Raw genomic sequence first — 13,536 nt, forward strand, 5'->3', positions numbered from 1 at the left:
CTGTGCAAGATCGACTCACATGCTTGCATGTTATCATGACTATTAAAAATACAGTCCAAACGGAATAGATTCTATAATTGTCCTATAACATATGCTCTGTCTATTCAAAACCCCATAGAATTATATCTTGACAGTTCTGACAAAGTCTAGGGGAATCTTATGAATATTTGTAATTAGCACATAGTAAAAATTTCCCAAAAATGAAATGTAGGTCCCTGATTGGGGGAAGACGTGGAATGTGAGATCTTGCCTCAGCTGTTTTTTTCTTTTTTAGGTACAGTATATTGACACTTCAGTACCTTTTGTGAAGCAAGGTTTCAGATGGGGCTGTAGGGCAGACGAGGTGGCCGAGTGGTTAAGGCGATGGACTGCTAATCCATTGTGCTCTGCACGCGTGGGTTCGAATCCCACCTTCGTCGGAAAGCCATCAGAGTCTCTTTTGATGGCCAGCATTTCTTGTAGTATAATTACACTCTCTTTCAAGACAGAGCCAGGATCCGCTAGATGGGATCATCTGACTGTTCCATTTTAACAAATATGTCAAATAAAGTGAAGTATTTTGTGCGTAATAGAAATTAGATCTTTCATGGAGTTTCCAGAGTATTGCCTTTCACTCACTCCTGGCTTATTAACCAGTTTGGATAAATAGATTGATAAGAAAGCAGCTCTTACTCCTAAAGTTTAGGCATTCTCAAATGAATGACTGTTAACATATGTCTGCCCCACAGAGACAGATCACTTCTAATAAGTGGGTTCTCTATATGTCACTGATTGCAGACATACTAACTAGAGCTATCGGTATGGTCTTGAATGCGAAAACTCTTATTTTCTCATATGAAAATGTAGTTTTTCATACTTCCAAAAAAAGTGCCTTAAGCATGGTCTTCAATGTGTGCGCGCACGTGGACATTCATATGCAACTACGTTTCCATACAGAGTCTCAAAATCATAGATATATTCATACCTCAGTAAGAATACATGTTGCAATTTACATCCTGCGTGCAGACTGGCCTTGTAGCTCAGTGGCAGAGCACTGGTCTTGTAAACCAGGGGTCATGAGTTCAAGCCTCATCAGGGCCTTTTTACATGAGTCTTTCTGTATGTTGTTTTCAAGTCATTCTTCCCTGGAGTCACACCTTGCTTTAGGATTGCTTATTGCCAAGCTTCCCTTTCCTGCTTTCATATTATCAAGAAAATATCATGAAGATCATTGAATTATAAATTATTGCCTCACCCCTTCCGATCGCCTGACGAACGCCTGACAAATGCCATTCTCACCCTGCCGGGCAAAGCCAAATAAGCCATGCATATTTACAGTTCCTTTGAAAGGCAGAGCGAGGACTAGGACCTCTGTTCCGACTGAATCTGCATCCACAGAAAGGATGTTATAAGGCCCTACAAATTTCACCAAGGAGATGTGAAAGTCTTCCCCCATAAAATACTTTTTTTCCCAGATACCCCGGCTCTTAGGCAAATGAGGTTACTCCTCAAAACCCCACCCCCACTCACCATAAATATCCTTCTCTCCTGCTGTCCATTCAAATGATACAAGGTATCTTGTACATAGAGAGAAAGGGAGAATAGGCAGACTTGCTTCAAAGATTTGGTGACCTTGGATGGGTGGGTTGAATGAAGAAGTGAACCTGGTTTCTGGGAAAGGAGTATCGAGATGAAGATGAGGAAAAGTGAACATGGACCACATTCATAGGTTAGAGAAATACATTTGATAGGTTGAATGGTTTTGAAAAGTGAACTTCGAGCAGTAATTGTTGTTTTTTAAACTGCAAAGAAATTAAAAATGAATGTGGGATTGGAGGCACACTCTGAGCAGAAAAGCACCATAAGCTGCTATGGTGCAACTCAAGATGGTGAATAGAACCTATAATATGATGATGCTCTTCTTTTGCTAGTTTTTTCGAGTCACCTTTTATTGTAAGTAGCTGATACAGCATTTTTTGCAGCTCTTCAGTTTATGGTTATCATGTGAGAACACTGTTTTCATCATATTTATTATTCTACAAATGTATTTTTAAATGCACTGATGTGGTGTTTGCATGAAATGCAAGATGGCACATCATGGAATGTTTAAACTGAGCATCGCGGAGGATATGTGATATTTGGCACCCAGAGGAGTAGGACACGTAGATCCTATAAGAAGTAAAGACTCTCTAGCAAGGGCCGTCCATACTCTGAGTTTAAACTTTACTTTTTGTGAAATGGTTTATGAAAAACAACACGGCTGCTCCAAGTGAGGCTCGAACTCACAACCTCGGCATGGCTCAGTGCAAGTACTGCTGTATAAGTACCGCGCGCTAACCGATTGCGCCACTGGAGCTCTCTATTTTCACATCTCCCCAGGTGAGCCATCTACAGCTGACCAAGTAGATGACAGACACTGCTCCATCATTCACTGTGCAAGATCGACTCACATGCTAGCATGTTATCATGACTATTAAAAATACAGTCCAAACGGAATAGATTCTATAATTGTCCTATAACATATGCTCTGTCTATTCAAAACCCCATAGAATTATATCTTGACAGTTCTGACAAAGTCTAGGGGAATCTTATGAATATTTGTAATTAGCACATAGTAAGAATTTCCCAAAAATGAAATGTAGGTCCCTGATTGGGGGAAGACGTGGAATGTGAGATCTTGCCTCAGCTGTTTTTTTCTTTTTTAGGTACAGTATATTGACACTTCAGTACCTTTTGTGAAGCAAGGTTTCAGATGGGGCTGTAGGGCAGACGAGGTGGCCGAGTGGTTAAGGCGATGGACTGCTAATCCATTGTGCTCTGCACGCGTGGGTTCGAATCCCACCTTCGTCGGAAAGCCATCAGAGTCTCTTTTGATGGCCAGCATTTCTTGTAGTATAATTACACTCTCTTTCAAGACAGAGCCAGGATCTGCTAGATGGGATCATCTGACTGTTCCATTTTAACAAATATGTCAAATAAAGTGAAGTATTTTGTGCGTAATAGAAATTAGATCTTTCATGGAGTTTCCAGAGGATTGCCTTTCACTCACTCCTGGCTTATTAACCAGTTTGGATAAATAGATTGATAAGAAAGCAGCTCTTACTCCTAAAGTTTAGGCCGTCTCAAATGAATGACTGTTAACATATGTCTGCCCCACAGAGACAGATCACTTCTAATAAGTGGGTTCTCTATATGTCACTGATTGCAGACATACTAACTAGAGCTATCGGTATGGTCTTGAATGCGAAAACTCTTATTTTCTCATATGAAAATGTAGTTTTTCATACTTCCAAAAAAAGTGCCTTAAGCATGGTCTTCAATGTGTGCGCGCACGTGGACATTCATATGCAACTACGTTTCCATACAGAGTCTCAAAATCATAGATATATTCATACCTCAGTAAGAATACATGTTGCAATTTACATCCTGCGTGCAGACTGGCCTTGTAGCTCAGTGGCAGAGCACTGGTCTTGTAAACCAGGGGTTATGAGTCATCAGGGCCTTTTTACATGACTCTTTCTGTATGTTGTTTTCAAGTCATTCTTCCCTGGAGTCACACCTTGCTTTAGGATTGCTTATTGCCAAGCTTCCCTTTCCTGCTTTCATATTATCAAGAAAATATCATGAAGATCATTGAATTATAAATTATTGCCTCACCCCTTCCGATCGCCTGACGAACGCCTGACAAACGCCATTCTCACCCTGCCGGGCAAGCCCTGCCGGGCAAAGCCAAATAAGCCATGCATATTTACAGTTCCTTTGAAAGGCAGAGCGAGGACTAGGACCTCTGTTCCGACTGAATCTGCATCCACAGAAAGGATGTTATAAGGCCCTACAAATTTCATCAAGGAGATGTGAAAGTCTTCCCCCATAAAATACTTTTTTTCCCAGATACCCCGGCTCTTAGGCAAATGAGGTTACTCCTCAAAACCCCACCCCCACTCACCATAAATATCCTTCTCTCCTGCTGTCCATTCAAATGATACAAGGTATCTTGTACATAGAGAGAAACGGAGAATAGGCAGACTTGCTTCAAAGATTTGGTGACCTTGGATGGGTGGGTTGAATGAAGAAGTGAACCTGGTTTCTGGGAAAGGAGTATCGAGATGAAGATGAGGAAAAGTGAACATGGACCACATTCATAGGTTAGAGAAATACATTTAATAGGTTGAATGGTTTTGAAAAGTGAACTTCGAGCAGTAATTGTTGTTTTTTAAACTGCAAAGAAATTAAAAATGAATGTGGGATTGGAGGCACACTCTGAGCAGAAAAGCACCATAAGCTGCTATGGTGCAACTCAAGATGGTGAATAGAACCTTTAATATGATGATGCTCTTCTTTTGCTAGTTTTTTCGAGTCACCTTTTATTGTAAGTAGCTGATACAGCATTTTTTGCAGCTCTTCAGTTTATGGTTATCATGTGAGAACACTGTTTTCATCATATTTATTATTCTACAAATGTATTTTTAAATGCACTGATGTGGTGTTTGCATGAAATGCAAGATGGCACATCATGGAATGTTTAAACTGAGCATCGCGGAGGATATGTGATATTTGGCACCCAGAGGAGTAGGACACGTAGATCCTATAAGAAGTAAAGACTCTCTAGCAAGGGCCGTCCATACTCTGAGTTTAAACTTTACTTTTTGTGAAATGGTTTATGAAAAACAACACGGCTGCTCCAGGTGAGGCTCGAACTCACAACCTCGGCATGGCTCAGTGCAAGTACTGCTGTATAAGTACCGCACGCTAACCGATTGCGCCACTGGAGCTCTCTCTTTTCACATCTCCCCAGGTGAGCCATCTACAGCTGACCAAGTAGATGACAGACACTGCTCCATCATTCACTGTGCAAGATCGACTCACATGCTTGCATGTTATCATGACTATTAAAAATACAGTCCAAACGGAATAGATTCTATAATTGTCCTATAACATATGCTCTGTCTATTCAAAACCCCATAGAATTATATCTTGACAGTTCTGACAAAGTCTAGGGGAATCTTATGAATATTTGTAATTAGCACATAGTAAAAATTTCCCAAAAATGAAATGTAGGTCCCTGATTGGGGGAGGACGTGGAATGTGAGATCTTGCCTCAGCTGTTTTTTTCTTTTTTAGGTACAGTATATTGACACTTCAGTACCTTTTGTGAAGCAAGGTTTCAGATGGGGCTGTAGGGCAGACGAGGTGGCCGAGTGGTTAAGGCGATGGACTGCTAATCCATTGTGCTCTGCACGCGTGGGTTCGAATCCCACCTTCGTCGGAAAGCCATCAGAGTCTCTTTTGATGGCCAGCATTTCTTGTAGTATAATTACACTCTCTTTCAAGACAGAGCCAGGATCCGCTAGATGGGATCATCTGACTGTTCCATTTTAACAAATATGTCAAATAAAGTGAAGTATTTTGTGCGTAATAGAAATTAGATCTTTCATGGAGTTTCCAGAGGATTGCCTTTCACTCACTCCTGGCTTATTAACCAGTTTGGATAAATAGATTGATAAGAAAGCAGCTCTTACTCCTAAAGTTTAGGCCGTCTCAAATGAATGACTGTTAACATATGTCTGCCCCACAGAGACAGATCATTTCTAATAAGTGGGTTCTCTATATGTCACTGATTGCAGACATACTAACTAGAGCTATCGGTATGGTCTTGAATGCGAAAACTCTTATTTTCTCATATGAAAATGTAGTTTTTCATACTTCCAAAAAAAGTGCCTTAAGCATGGTCTTCAATGTGTGCGCGCACGTGGACATTCATATGCAACTACGTTTCCATACAGAGTCTCAAAATCATAGATATATTCATACCTCAGTAAGAATACATGTTGCAATTTACATCCTGCGTGCAGACTGGCCTTGTAGCTCAGTGGCAGAGCACTGGTCTTGTAAACCAGGGGTCATGAGTTCAAGCCTCATCAGGGCCTTTTTACATGAGTCTTTCTGTATGTTGTTTTCAAGTCATTCTTCCCTGGAGTCACACCTTGCTTTAGGATTGCTTATTGCCAAGCTTCCCTTTCCTGCTTTCATATTATCAAGAAAATATCATGAAGATCATTGAATTATAAATTATTGCCTCACCCCTTCCGATCGCCTGACAAACGCCATTCTCACCCTGCCGGGCAAGCCCTGCCGGGCAAAGCCAAATAAGCCATGCATATTTACAGTTCCTTTGAAAGGCAGAGCGAGGACTAGGACCTCTGTTCCGACTGAATCTGCATCCACAGAAAGGATGTTATAAGGCCCTACAAATTTCACCAAGGAGATGTGAAAGTCTTCCCCCATAAAATACTTTTTTTCCCAGATACCCCGGCTCTTAGGCAAATGAGGTTACTCCTCAAAACCCCACCCCCACTCACCATAAATATCCTTCTCTCCTGCTGTCCATTCAAATGATACAAGGTATCTTGTACATAGAGAGAAAGGGAGAATAGGCAGACTTGCTTCAAAGATTTGGTGACCTTGGATGGGTGGGTTGAATGAAGAAGTGAACCTGGTTTCTGGGAAAGGAGTATCGAGATGAAGATGAGGAAAAGTGAACATGGACCACATTCATAGGTTAGAGAAATACATTTAATAGGTTGAATGGTTTTGAAAAGTGAACTTCGAGCAGTAATTGTTGTTTTTTAAACTGCAAAGAAATTAAAAATGAATGTGGGATTGGAGGCACACTCTGAGCAGAAAAGCACCATAAGCTGCTATGGTGCAACTCAAGATGGTGAATAGAACCTTTAATATGATGATGCTCTTCTTTTGCTAGTTTTTTCGAGTCACCTTTTATTGTAAGTAGCTGATACAGCATTTTTTGCAGCTCTTCAGTTTATGGTTATCATGTGAGAACACTGTTTTCATCATATTTATTATTCTACAAATGTATTTTTAAATGCACTGATGTGGTGTTTGCATGAAATGCAAGATGGCACATCATGGAATGTTTAAACTGAGCATCGCGGAGGATATGTGATATTTGGCACCCAGAGGAGTAGGACACGTAGATCCTATAAGAAGTAAAGACTCTCTAGCAAGGGCCGTCCATACTCTGAGTTTAAACTTTACTTTTTGTGAAATGGTTTATGAAAAACAACACGGCTGCTCCAGGTGAGGCTCGAACTCACAACCTCAGCATGGCTCAGTACAAGTACTGCTGTATAAGTACCGCGCGCTAACCGATTGCGCCACTGGAGCTCTCTCTTTTCACATCTCCCCAGGTGAGCCATCTACAGCTGACCAAGTAGATGACAGACACTGCTCCATCATTCACTGTGCAAGATCGACTCACATGCTTGCATGTTATCATGACTATTAAAAATACAGTCCAAACGGAATAGATTCTATAATTGTCCTATAACATATGCTCTGTCTATTCAAAACCCCATAGAATTATATCTTGACAGTTCTGACAAAGTCTAGGGGAATCTTATGAATATTTGTAATTAGCACATAGTAAAAATTTCCCAAAAATGAAATGTAGGTCCCTGATTGGGGGAAGACGTGGAATGTGAGATCTTGCCTCAGCTGTTTTTTTCTTTTTTAGGTACAGTATATTGACACTTCAGTACCTTTTGTGAAGCAAGGTTTCAGATGGGGCTGTAGGGCAGACGAGGTGGCCGAGTGGTTAAGGCGATGGACTGCTAATCCATTGTGCTCTGCACGCGTGGGTTCGAATCCCACCTTCGTCGGAAAGCCATCAGAGTCTCTTTTGATGGCCAGCATTTCTTGTAGTATAATTACACTCTCTTTCAAGACAGAGCCAGGATCCGCTAGATGGGATCATCTGACTGTTCCATTTTAACAAATATGTCAAATAAAGTGAAGTATTTTGTGCGTAATAGAAATTAGATCTTTCATGGAGTTTCCAGAGGATTGCCTTTCACTCACTCCTGGCTTATTAACCAGTTTGGATAAATAGATTGATAAGAAAGCAGCTCTTACTCCTAAAGTTTAGGCCGTCTCAAATGAATGACTGTTAACATATGTCTGCCCCACAGAGACAGATCATTTCTAATAAGTGGGTTCTCTATATGTCACTGATTGCAGACATACTAACTAGAGCTATCGGTATGGTCTTGAATGCGAAAACTCTTATTTTCTCATATGAAAATGTAGTTTTTCATACTTCCAAAAAAAGTGCCTTAAGCATGGTCTTCAATGTGTGCGCGCACGTGGACATTCATATGCAACTACGTTTCCATACAGAGTCTCAAAATCATAGATATATTCATACCTCAGTAAGAATACATGTTGCAATTTACATCCTGCGTGCAGACTGGCCTTGTAGCTCAGTGGCAGAGCACTGGTCTTGTAAACCAGGGGTCATGAGTTCAAGCCTCATCAGGGCCTTTTTACATGAGTCTTTCTGTATGTTGTTTTCAAGTCATTCTTCCCTGGAGTCACACCTTGCTTTAGGATTGCTTATTGCCAAGCTTCCCTTTCCTGCTTTCATATTATCAAGAAAATATCATGAAGATCATTGAATTATAAATTATTGCCTCACCCCTTCCGATCGCCTGACGAACGCCTGACAAACGCCATTCTCACCCTGCCGGGCAAAGCCAAATAAGCCATGCATATTTACAGTTCCTTTGAAAGGCAGAGCGAGGACTAGGACCTCTGTTCCGACTGAATCTGCATCCACAGAAAGGATGTTATAAGGCCCTACAAATTTCACCAAGGAGATGTGAAAGTCTTCCCCCATAAAATACTTTTTTTCCCAGATACCCCGGCTCTTAGGCAAATGAGGTTACTCCTCAAAACCCCACCCACACTCACCATAAATATCCTTCTCTCCTGCTGTCCATTCAAATGATACAAGGTATCTTGTACATAGAGAGAAAGGGAGAATAGGCAGACTTGCTTCAAAGATTTGGTGACCTTGGATGGGTGGGTTGAATGAAGAAGTGAACCTGGTTTCTGGGAAAGGAGTATCGAGATGAAGATGAGGAAAAGTGAACATGGACCACATTCATAGGTTAGAGAAATACATTTAATAGGTTGAATGGTTTTGAAAAGTGAACTTCGAGCAGTAATTGTTGTTTTTTGAACTGCAAAGAAATTAAAAATGAATGTGGGATTGGAGGCACACTCTGAGCAGAAAAGCACCATAAGCTGCTATGGTGCAACTCAAGATGGTGAATAGAACCTTTAATATGATGATGCTCTTCTTTTGCTAGTTTTTTCGAGTCACCTTTTATTGTAAGTAGCTGATACAGCATTTTTTGCAGCTCTTCAGTTTATGGTTATCATGTGAGAACACTGTTTTCATCATATTTATTATTCTACAAATGTATTTTTAAATGCACTGATGTGGTGTTTGCATGAAATGCAAGATGGCACATCATGGAATGTTTAAACTGAGCATCGCGGAGGATATGTGATATTTGGCACCCAGAGGAGTAGGACACGTAGATCCTATAAGAAGTAAAGACTCTCTAGCAAGGGCCGTCCATACTCTGAGTTTAAACTTTACTTTTTGTGAAATGGTTTATGAAAAACAACACGGCTGCTCCAGGTGAGGCTCGAACTCACAACCTCGGCATGGCTCAGACCAAGTACTGCTGTATAAGTACCACGCGCTAACCGATTGCGCCACTGGAGCTCTCTCTTTTCACATCTCCCCAGGTGAGCCATCTACAGCTGACCAAGTAGATGACAGACACTGCTCCATCATTCACTGTGCAAGATCGACTCACATGCTTGCATGTTATCATGACTATTAAAAATACAGTCCAAACGGAATAGATTCTATAATTGTCCTATAACATATGCTCTGTCTATTCAAAACCCCATAGAATTATATCTTGACAGTTCTGACAAAGTCTAGGGGAATCTTATGAATATTTGTAATTAGCACATAGTAAGAATTTCCCAAAAATGAAATGTAGGTCCCTGATTGGGGGAAGACGTGGAATGTGAGATCTTGCCTCAGCTGTTTTTTTCTTTTTTAGGTACAGTATATTGACACTTCAGTACCTTTTGTGAAGCAAGGTTTCAGATGGGGCTGTAGGGCAGACGAGGTGGCCGAGTGGTTAAGGCGATGGACTGCTAATCCATTGTGCTCTGCACGCGTGGGTTCGAATCCCACCTTCGTCGGAAAGCCATCAGAGTCTCTTTTGATGGCCAGCATTTCTTGTAGTATAATTACACTCTCTTTCAAGACAGAGCCAGGATCCGCTAGATGGGATCATCTGACTGTTCCATTTTAACAAATATGTCAAATAAAGTGAAGTATTTTGTGCGTAATAGAAATTAGATCTTTCATGGAGTTTCCAGAGGATTGCCTTTCACTCACTCCTGGCTTATTAACCAGTTTGGATAAATAGATTGATAAGAAAGCAGCTCTTACTCCTAAAGTTTAGGCCGTCTCAAATGAATGACTGTTAACATATGTCTGCCCCACAGAGACAGATCATTTCTAATAAGTGGGTTCTCTATATGTCACTGATTGCAGACATACTAACTAGAGCTATCGGTATGGTCTTGAATGCGAAAACTCTTATTTTCTCATATGAAAATGTAGTTTTTCATACTTCCAAAAAAAGTGCCTTAAGCATGGTCTTCAATGTGTGCGCGCACGTGGACATTCATATGCAACTACGTTTCCATACAGAGTCTCAAAATCATAGATATATTCATACCTCAGTAAGAATACATGTTGCAATTTACATCCTGCGTGCAGACTGGCCTTGTAGCTCAGTGGCAGAGCACTGGTCTTGTAAACCAGGGGTCATGAGTTCAAGCCTCATCTGGGCCTTTTTACATGAGTCTTTCTGTATGTTGTTTTCAAGTCATTCTTCCCTGGAGTCACACCTTGCTTTAGGATTGCTTATTGCCAAGCTTCCCTTTCCTGCTTTCATATTATCAAGAAAATATCATGAAGATCATTGAATTATAAATTATTGCCTCACCCCTTCCGATCGCCTGACAAACGCCTGACAAACGCCATTCTCACCCTGCCGGGCAAAGCCAAATAAGCCATGCATATTTACAGTTCCTTTGAAAGGCAGAGCGAGGACTAGGACCTCTGTTCCGACTGAATCTGCATCCACAGAAAGGATGTTATAAGGCCCTACAAATTTCACCAAGGAGATGTGAAAGTCTTCCCCCATAAAATACTTTTTTTCCCAGATACCCCGGCTCTTAGGCAAATGAGGTTACTCCTCAAAACCCCACCCCCACTCACCATAAATATCCTTCTCTCCTGCTGTCCATTCAAATGATACAAGGTATCTTGTACATAGAGAGAAAGGGAGAATAGGCAGACTTGCTTCAAAGATTTGGTGACCTTGGATGGGTGGGTTGAATGAAGAAGTGAACCTGGTTTCTGGGAAAGGAGTATCGAGATGAAGATGAGGAAAAGTGAACATGGACCACATTCATAGGTTAGAGAAATACATTTAATAGGTTGAATGGTTTTGAAAAGTGAACTTCGAGCAGTAATTGTTGTTTTTTAAACTGCAAAGAAATTAAAAATGAATGTGGGATTGGAGGCACACTCTGAGCAGAAAAGCACCATAAGCTGCTATGGTGCAACTCAAGATGGTGAATAGAACCTATAATATGATGATGCTCTTCCTTTGCTAGTTTTTTCGAGTCACCTTTTATTGTAAGTAGCTGATACAGCATTTTTTGCAGCTCTTCAGTTTATGGTTATCATGTGAGAACACTGTTTTCATCATATTTATTATTCTACAAATGTATTTTTAAATGCACTGATGTGGTGTTTGCATGAAATGCAAGATGGCACATCATGGAATGTTTAAACTGAGCATCGCGGAGGATATGTGATATTTGGCACCCAGAGGAGTAGGACACGTAGATCCTATAAGAAGTAAAGACTCTCTAGCAAGGGCCGTCCATACTCTGAGTTTAAACTTTACTTTTTGTGAAATGGTTTATGAAAAACAACACGGCTGCTCCAGGTGAGGCTCGAACTCACAACCTCGGCATGGCTCAGTGCAAGTACTGCTGTATAAGTACCGCGCGCTAACCGATTGCGCCACTGGAGCTCTCTCTTTTCACATCTCCCCAGGTGAGCCATCTACAGCTGACCAAGTAGATGACAGACACTGCTCCATCATTCACTGTGCAAGATCGACTCACATGCTTGCATGTTATCATGACTATTAAAAATACAGTCCAAACGGAATAGATTCTATAATTGTCCTATAACATATGCTCTGTCTATTCAAAACCCCATAGAATTATATCTTGACAGTTCTGACAAAGTCTAGGGGAATCTTATGAATATTTGTAATTAGCACATAGTAAAAATTTCCCAAAAATGAAATGTAGGTCCCTGATTGGGGGAAGACGTGGAATGTGAGATCTTGCCTCAGCTGTTTTTTTCTTTTTTAGGTACAGTATATTGACACTTCAGTACCTTTTGTGAAGCAAGGTTTCAGATGGGGCTGTAGGGCAGACGAGGTGGCCGAGTGGTTAAGGCGATGGACTGCTAATCCATTGTGCTCTGCACGCGTGGGTTCGAATCCCACCTTCGTCGGAAAGCCATCAGAGTCTCTTTTGATGGCCAGCATTTCTTGTAGTATAATTACACTCTCTTTCAAGACAGAGCCAGGATCCGCTAGATGGGATCATCTGACTGTTCCATTTTAACAAATATGTCAAATAAAGTGAAGTATTTTGTGCGTAATAGAAATTAGATCTTTCATGGAGTTTCCAGAGGATTGCCTTTCACTCACTCCTGGCTTATTAACCAGTTTGGATAAATAGATTGATAAGAAAGCAGCTCTTACTCCTAAAGTTTAGGCCGTCTCAAATGAATGACTGTTAACATATGTCTGCCCCACAGAGACAGATCATTTCTAATAAGTGGGTTCTCTATATGTCACTGATTGCAGACATACTAACTAGAGCTATCGGTATGGTCTTGAATGCGAAAACTCTTATTTTCTCATATGAAAATGTAGTTTTTCATACTTCCAAAAAAAGTGCCTTAAGCATGGTCTTCAATGTGTGCGCGCACGTGGACATTCATATGCAACTACGTTTCCATACAGAGTCTCAAAATCATAGATATATTCATACCTCAGTAAGAATACATTTTGCAATTTACATCCTGCGTGCAGACTGGCCTTGTAGCTCAGTGGCAGAGCACTGGTCTTGTAAACCAGGGGTCATGAGTTCAAGCCTCATCAGGGCCTTTTTACATGAGTCTTTCTGTATGTTGTTTTCAAGTCATTCTTCCCTGGAGTCACACCTTGCTTTAGGATTGCTTATTGCCAAGCTTCCCTTTCCTGCTTTCATATTATCAAGAAAATATCATGAAGATCATTGAATTATAAATTATTGCCTCACCCCTTCCGATCGCCTGACAAACGCCTGACAAACGCCATTCTCACCCTGCCGGGCAAAGCCAAATAAGCCATGCATATTTACAGTTCCTTTGAAAGGCAGAGCGAGGACTAGGACCTCTGTTCCGACTGAATCTGCATCCACAGAAAGGATGTTATAAGGCCCTACAAATTTCACCAAGGAGATGTGAAAGTCTTCCCCCATAAAATACTTTTTTTCCCAGATACCCCGGCTCTTAGGCAAATG

The 13,536-nt window shown here is 41.0% G+C and overlaps 15 non-coding genes across 15 annotated transcripts; 10 read left to right on the plus strand and 5 right to left on the minus strand.

The window, feature by feature from the left end:
• Positions 1-337: 337 nt before the first annotated feature.
• TRNAS-GCU (transfer RNA serine (anticodon GCU)) lies at positions 338-419 on the plus strand. The gene has a single exon. It is a non-coding gene; the product is annotated as a tRNA-Ser (tRNA).
• Positions 420-1,008: 589 nt separating this feature from the next.
• Positions 1,009-1,080, plus strand: TRNAT-UGU (transfer RNA threonine (anticodon UGU)). Its single transcript has one exon. It is a non-coding gene; the product is annotated as a tRNA-Thr (tRNA).
• Positions 1,081-2,240: 1,160 nt separating this feature from the next.
• TRNAI-UAU (transfer RNA isoleucine (anticodon UAU)) lies at positions 2,241-2,335 on the minus strand. Its single transcript has 2 exons — positions 2,298-2,335; positions 2,241-2,276 (listed from the first exon to the last, which is right to left on the minus strand). It is a non-coding gene; the product is annotated as a tRNA-Ile (tRNA).
• A 412-nt stretch (positions 2,336-2,747) lies between these two features.
• TRNAS-GCU (transfer RNA serine (anticodon GCU)) lies at positions 2,748-2,829 on the plus strand. The gene has a single exon. It is a non-coding gene; the product is annotated as a tRNA-Ser (tRNA).
• A 1,827-nt stretch (positions 2,830-4,656) lies between these two features.
• TRNAI-UAU (transfer RNA isoleucine (anticodon UAU)) lies at positions 4,657-4,751 on the minus strand. Its single transcript has 2 exons — positions 4,714-4,751; positions 4,657-4,692 (listed from the first exon to the last, which is right to left on the minus strand). It is a non-coding gene; the product is annotated as a tRNA-Ile (tRNA).
• A 412-nt stretch (positions 4,752-5,163) lies between these two features.
• On the plus strand, positions 5,164-5,245 carry TRNAS-GCU (transfer RNA serine (anticodon GCU)). The gene has a single exon. It is a non-coding gene; the product is annotated as a tRNA-Ser (tRNA).
• Positions 5,246-5,834: 589 nt separating this feature from the next.
• Positions 5,835-5,906, plus strand: TRNAT-UGU (transfer RNA threonine (anticodon UGU)). Its single transcript has one exon. It is a non-coding gene; the product is annotated as a tRNA-Thr (tRNA).
• Positions 5,907-7,069: 1,163 nt separating this feature from the next.
• Positions 7,070-7,164, minus strand: TRNAI-UAU (transfer RNA isoleucine (anticodon UAU)). The gene is made up of 2 exons: positions 7,127-7,164; positions 7,070-7,105 (listed from the first exon to the last, which is right to left on the minus strand). It is a non-coding gene; the product is annotated as a tRNA-Ile (tRNA).
• A 412-nt stretch (positions 7,165-7,576) lies between these two features.
• On the plus strand, positions 7,577-7,658 carry TRNAS-GCU (transfer RNA serine (anticodon GCU)). Its single transcript has one exon. It is a non-coding gene; the product is annotated as a tRNA-Ser (tRNA).
• A 589-nt stretch (positions 7,659-8,247) lies between these two features.
• On the plus strand, positions 8,248-8,319 carry TRNAT-UGU (transfer RNA threonine (anticodon UGU)). Its single transcript has one exon. It is a non-coding gene; the product is annotated as a tRNA-Thr (tRNA).
• Positions 8,320-9,479: 1,160 nt separating this feature from the next.
• TRNAI-UAU (transfer RNA isoleucine (anticodon UAU)) lies at positions 9,480-9,574 on the minus strand. The gene is made up of 2 exons: positions 9,537-9,574; positions 9,480-9,515 (listed from the first exon to the last, which is right to left on the minus strand). It is a non-coding gene; the product is annotated as a tRNA-Ile (tRNA).
• A 412-nt stretch (positions 9,575-9,986) lies between these two features.
• On the plus strand, positions 9,987-10,068 carry TRNAS-GCU (transfer RNA serine (anticodon GCU)). The gene has a single exon. It is a non-coding gene; the product is annotated as a tRNA-Ser (tRNA).
• A 1,821-nt stretch (positions 10,069-11,889) lies between these two features.
• Positions 11,890-11,984, minus strand: TRNAI-UAU (transfer RNA isoleucine (anticodon UAU)). Its single transcript has 2 exons — positions 11,947-11,984; positions 11,890-11,925 (listed from the first exon to the last, which is right to left on the minus strand). It is a non-coding gene; the product is annotated as a tRNA-Ile (tRNA).
• Positions 11,985-12,396: 412 nt separating this feature from the next.
• On the plus strand, positions 12,397-12,478 carry TRNAS-GCU (transfer RNA serine (anticodon GCU)). Its single transcript has one exon. It is a non-coding gene; the product is annotated as a tRNA-Ser (tRNA).
• Positions 12,479-13,067: 589 nt separating this feature from the next.
• Positions 13,068-13,139, plus strand: TRNAT-UGU (transfer RNA threonine (anticodon UGU)). The gene has a single exon. It is a non-coding gene; the product is annotated as a tRNA-Thr (tRNA).
• Positions 13,140-13,536: the final 397 nt, after the last annotated feature.

This window comes from Triturus cristatus, chromosome 12, assembly GCF_964204655.1.
Source record: "Triturus cristatus chromosome 12, aTriCri1.1, whole genome shotgun sequence".
In the NCBI taxonomy this organism is placed as follows: domain Eukaryota; kingdom Metazoa; phylum Chordata; class Amphibia; order Caudata; family Salamandridae; genus Triturus; species Triturus cristatus.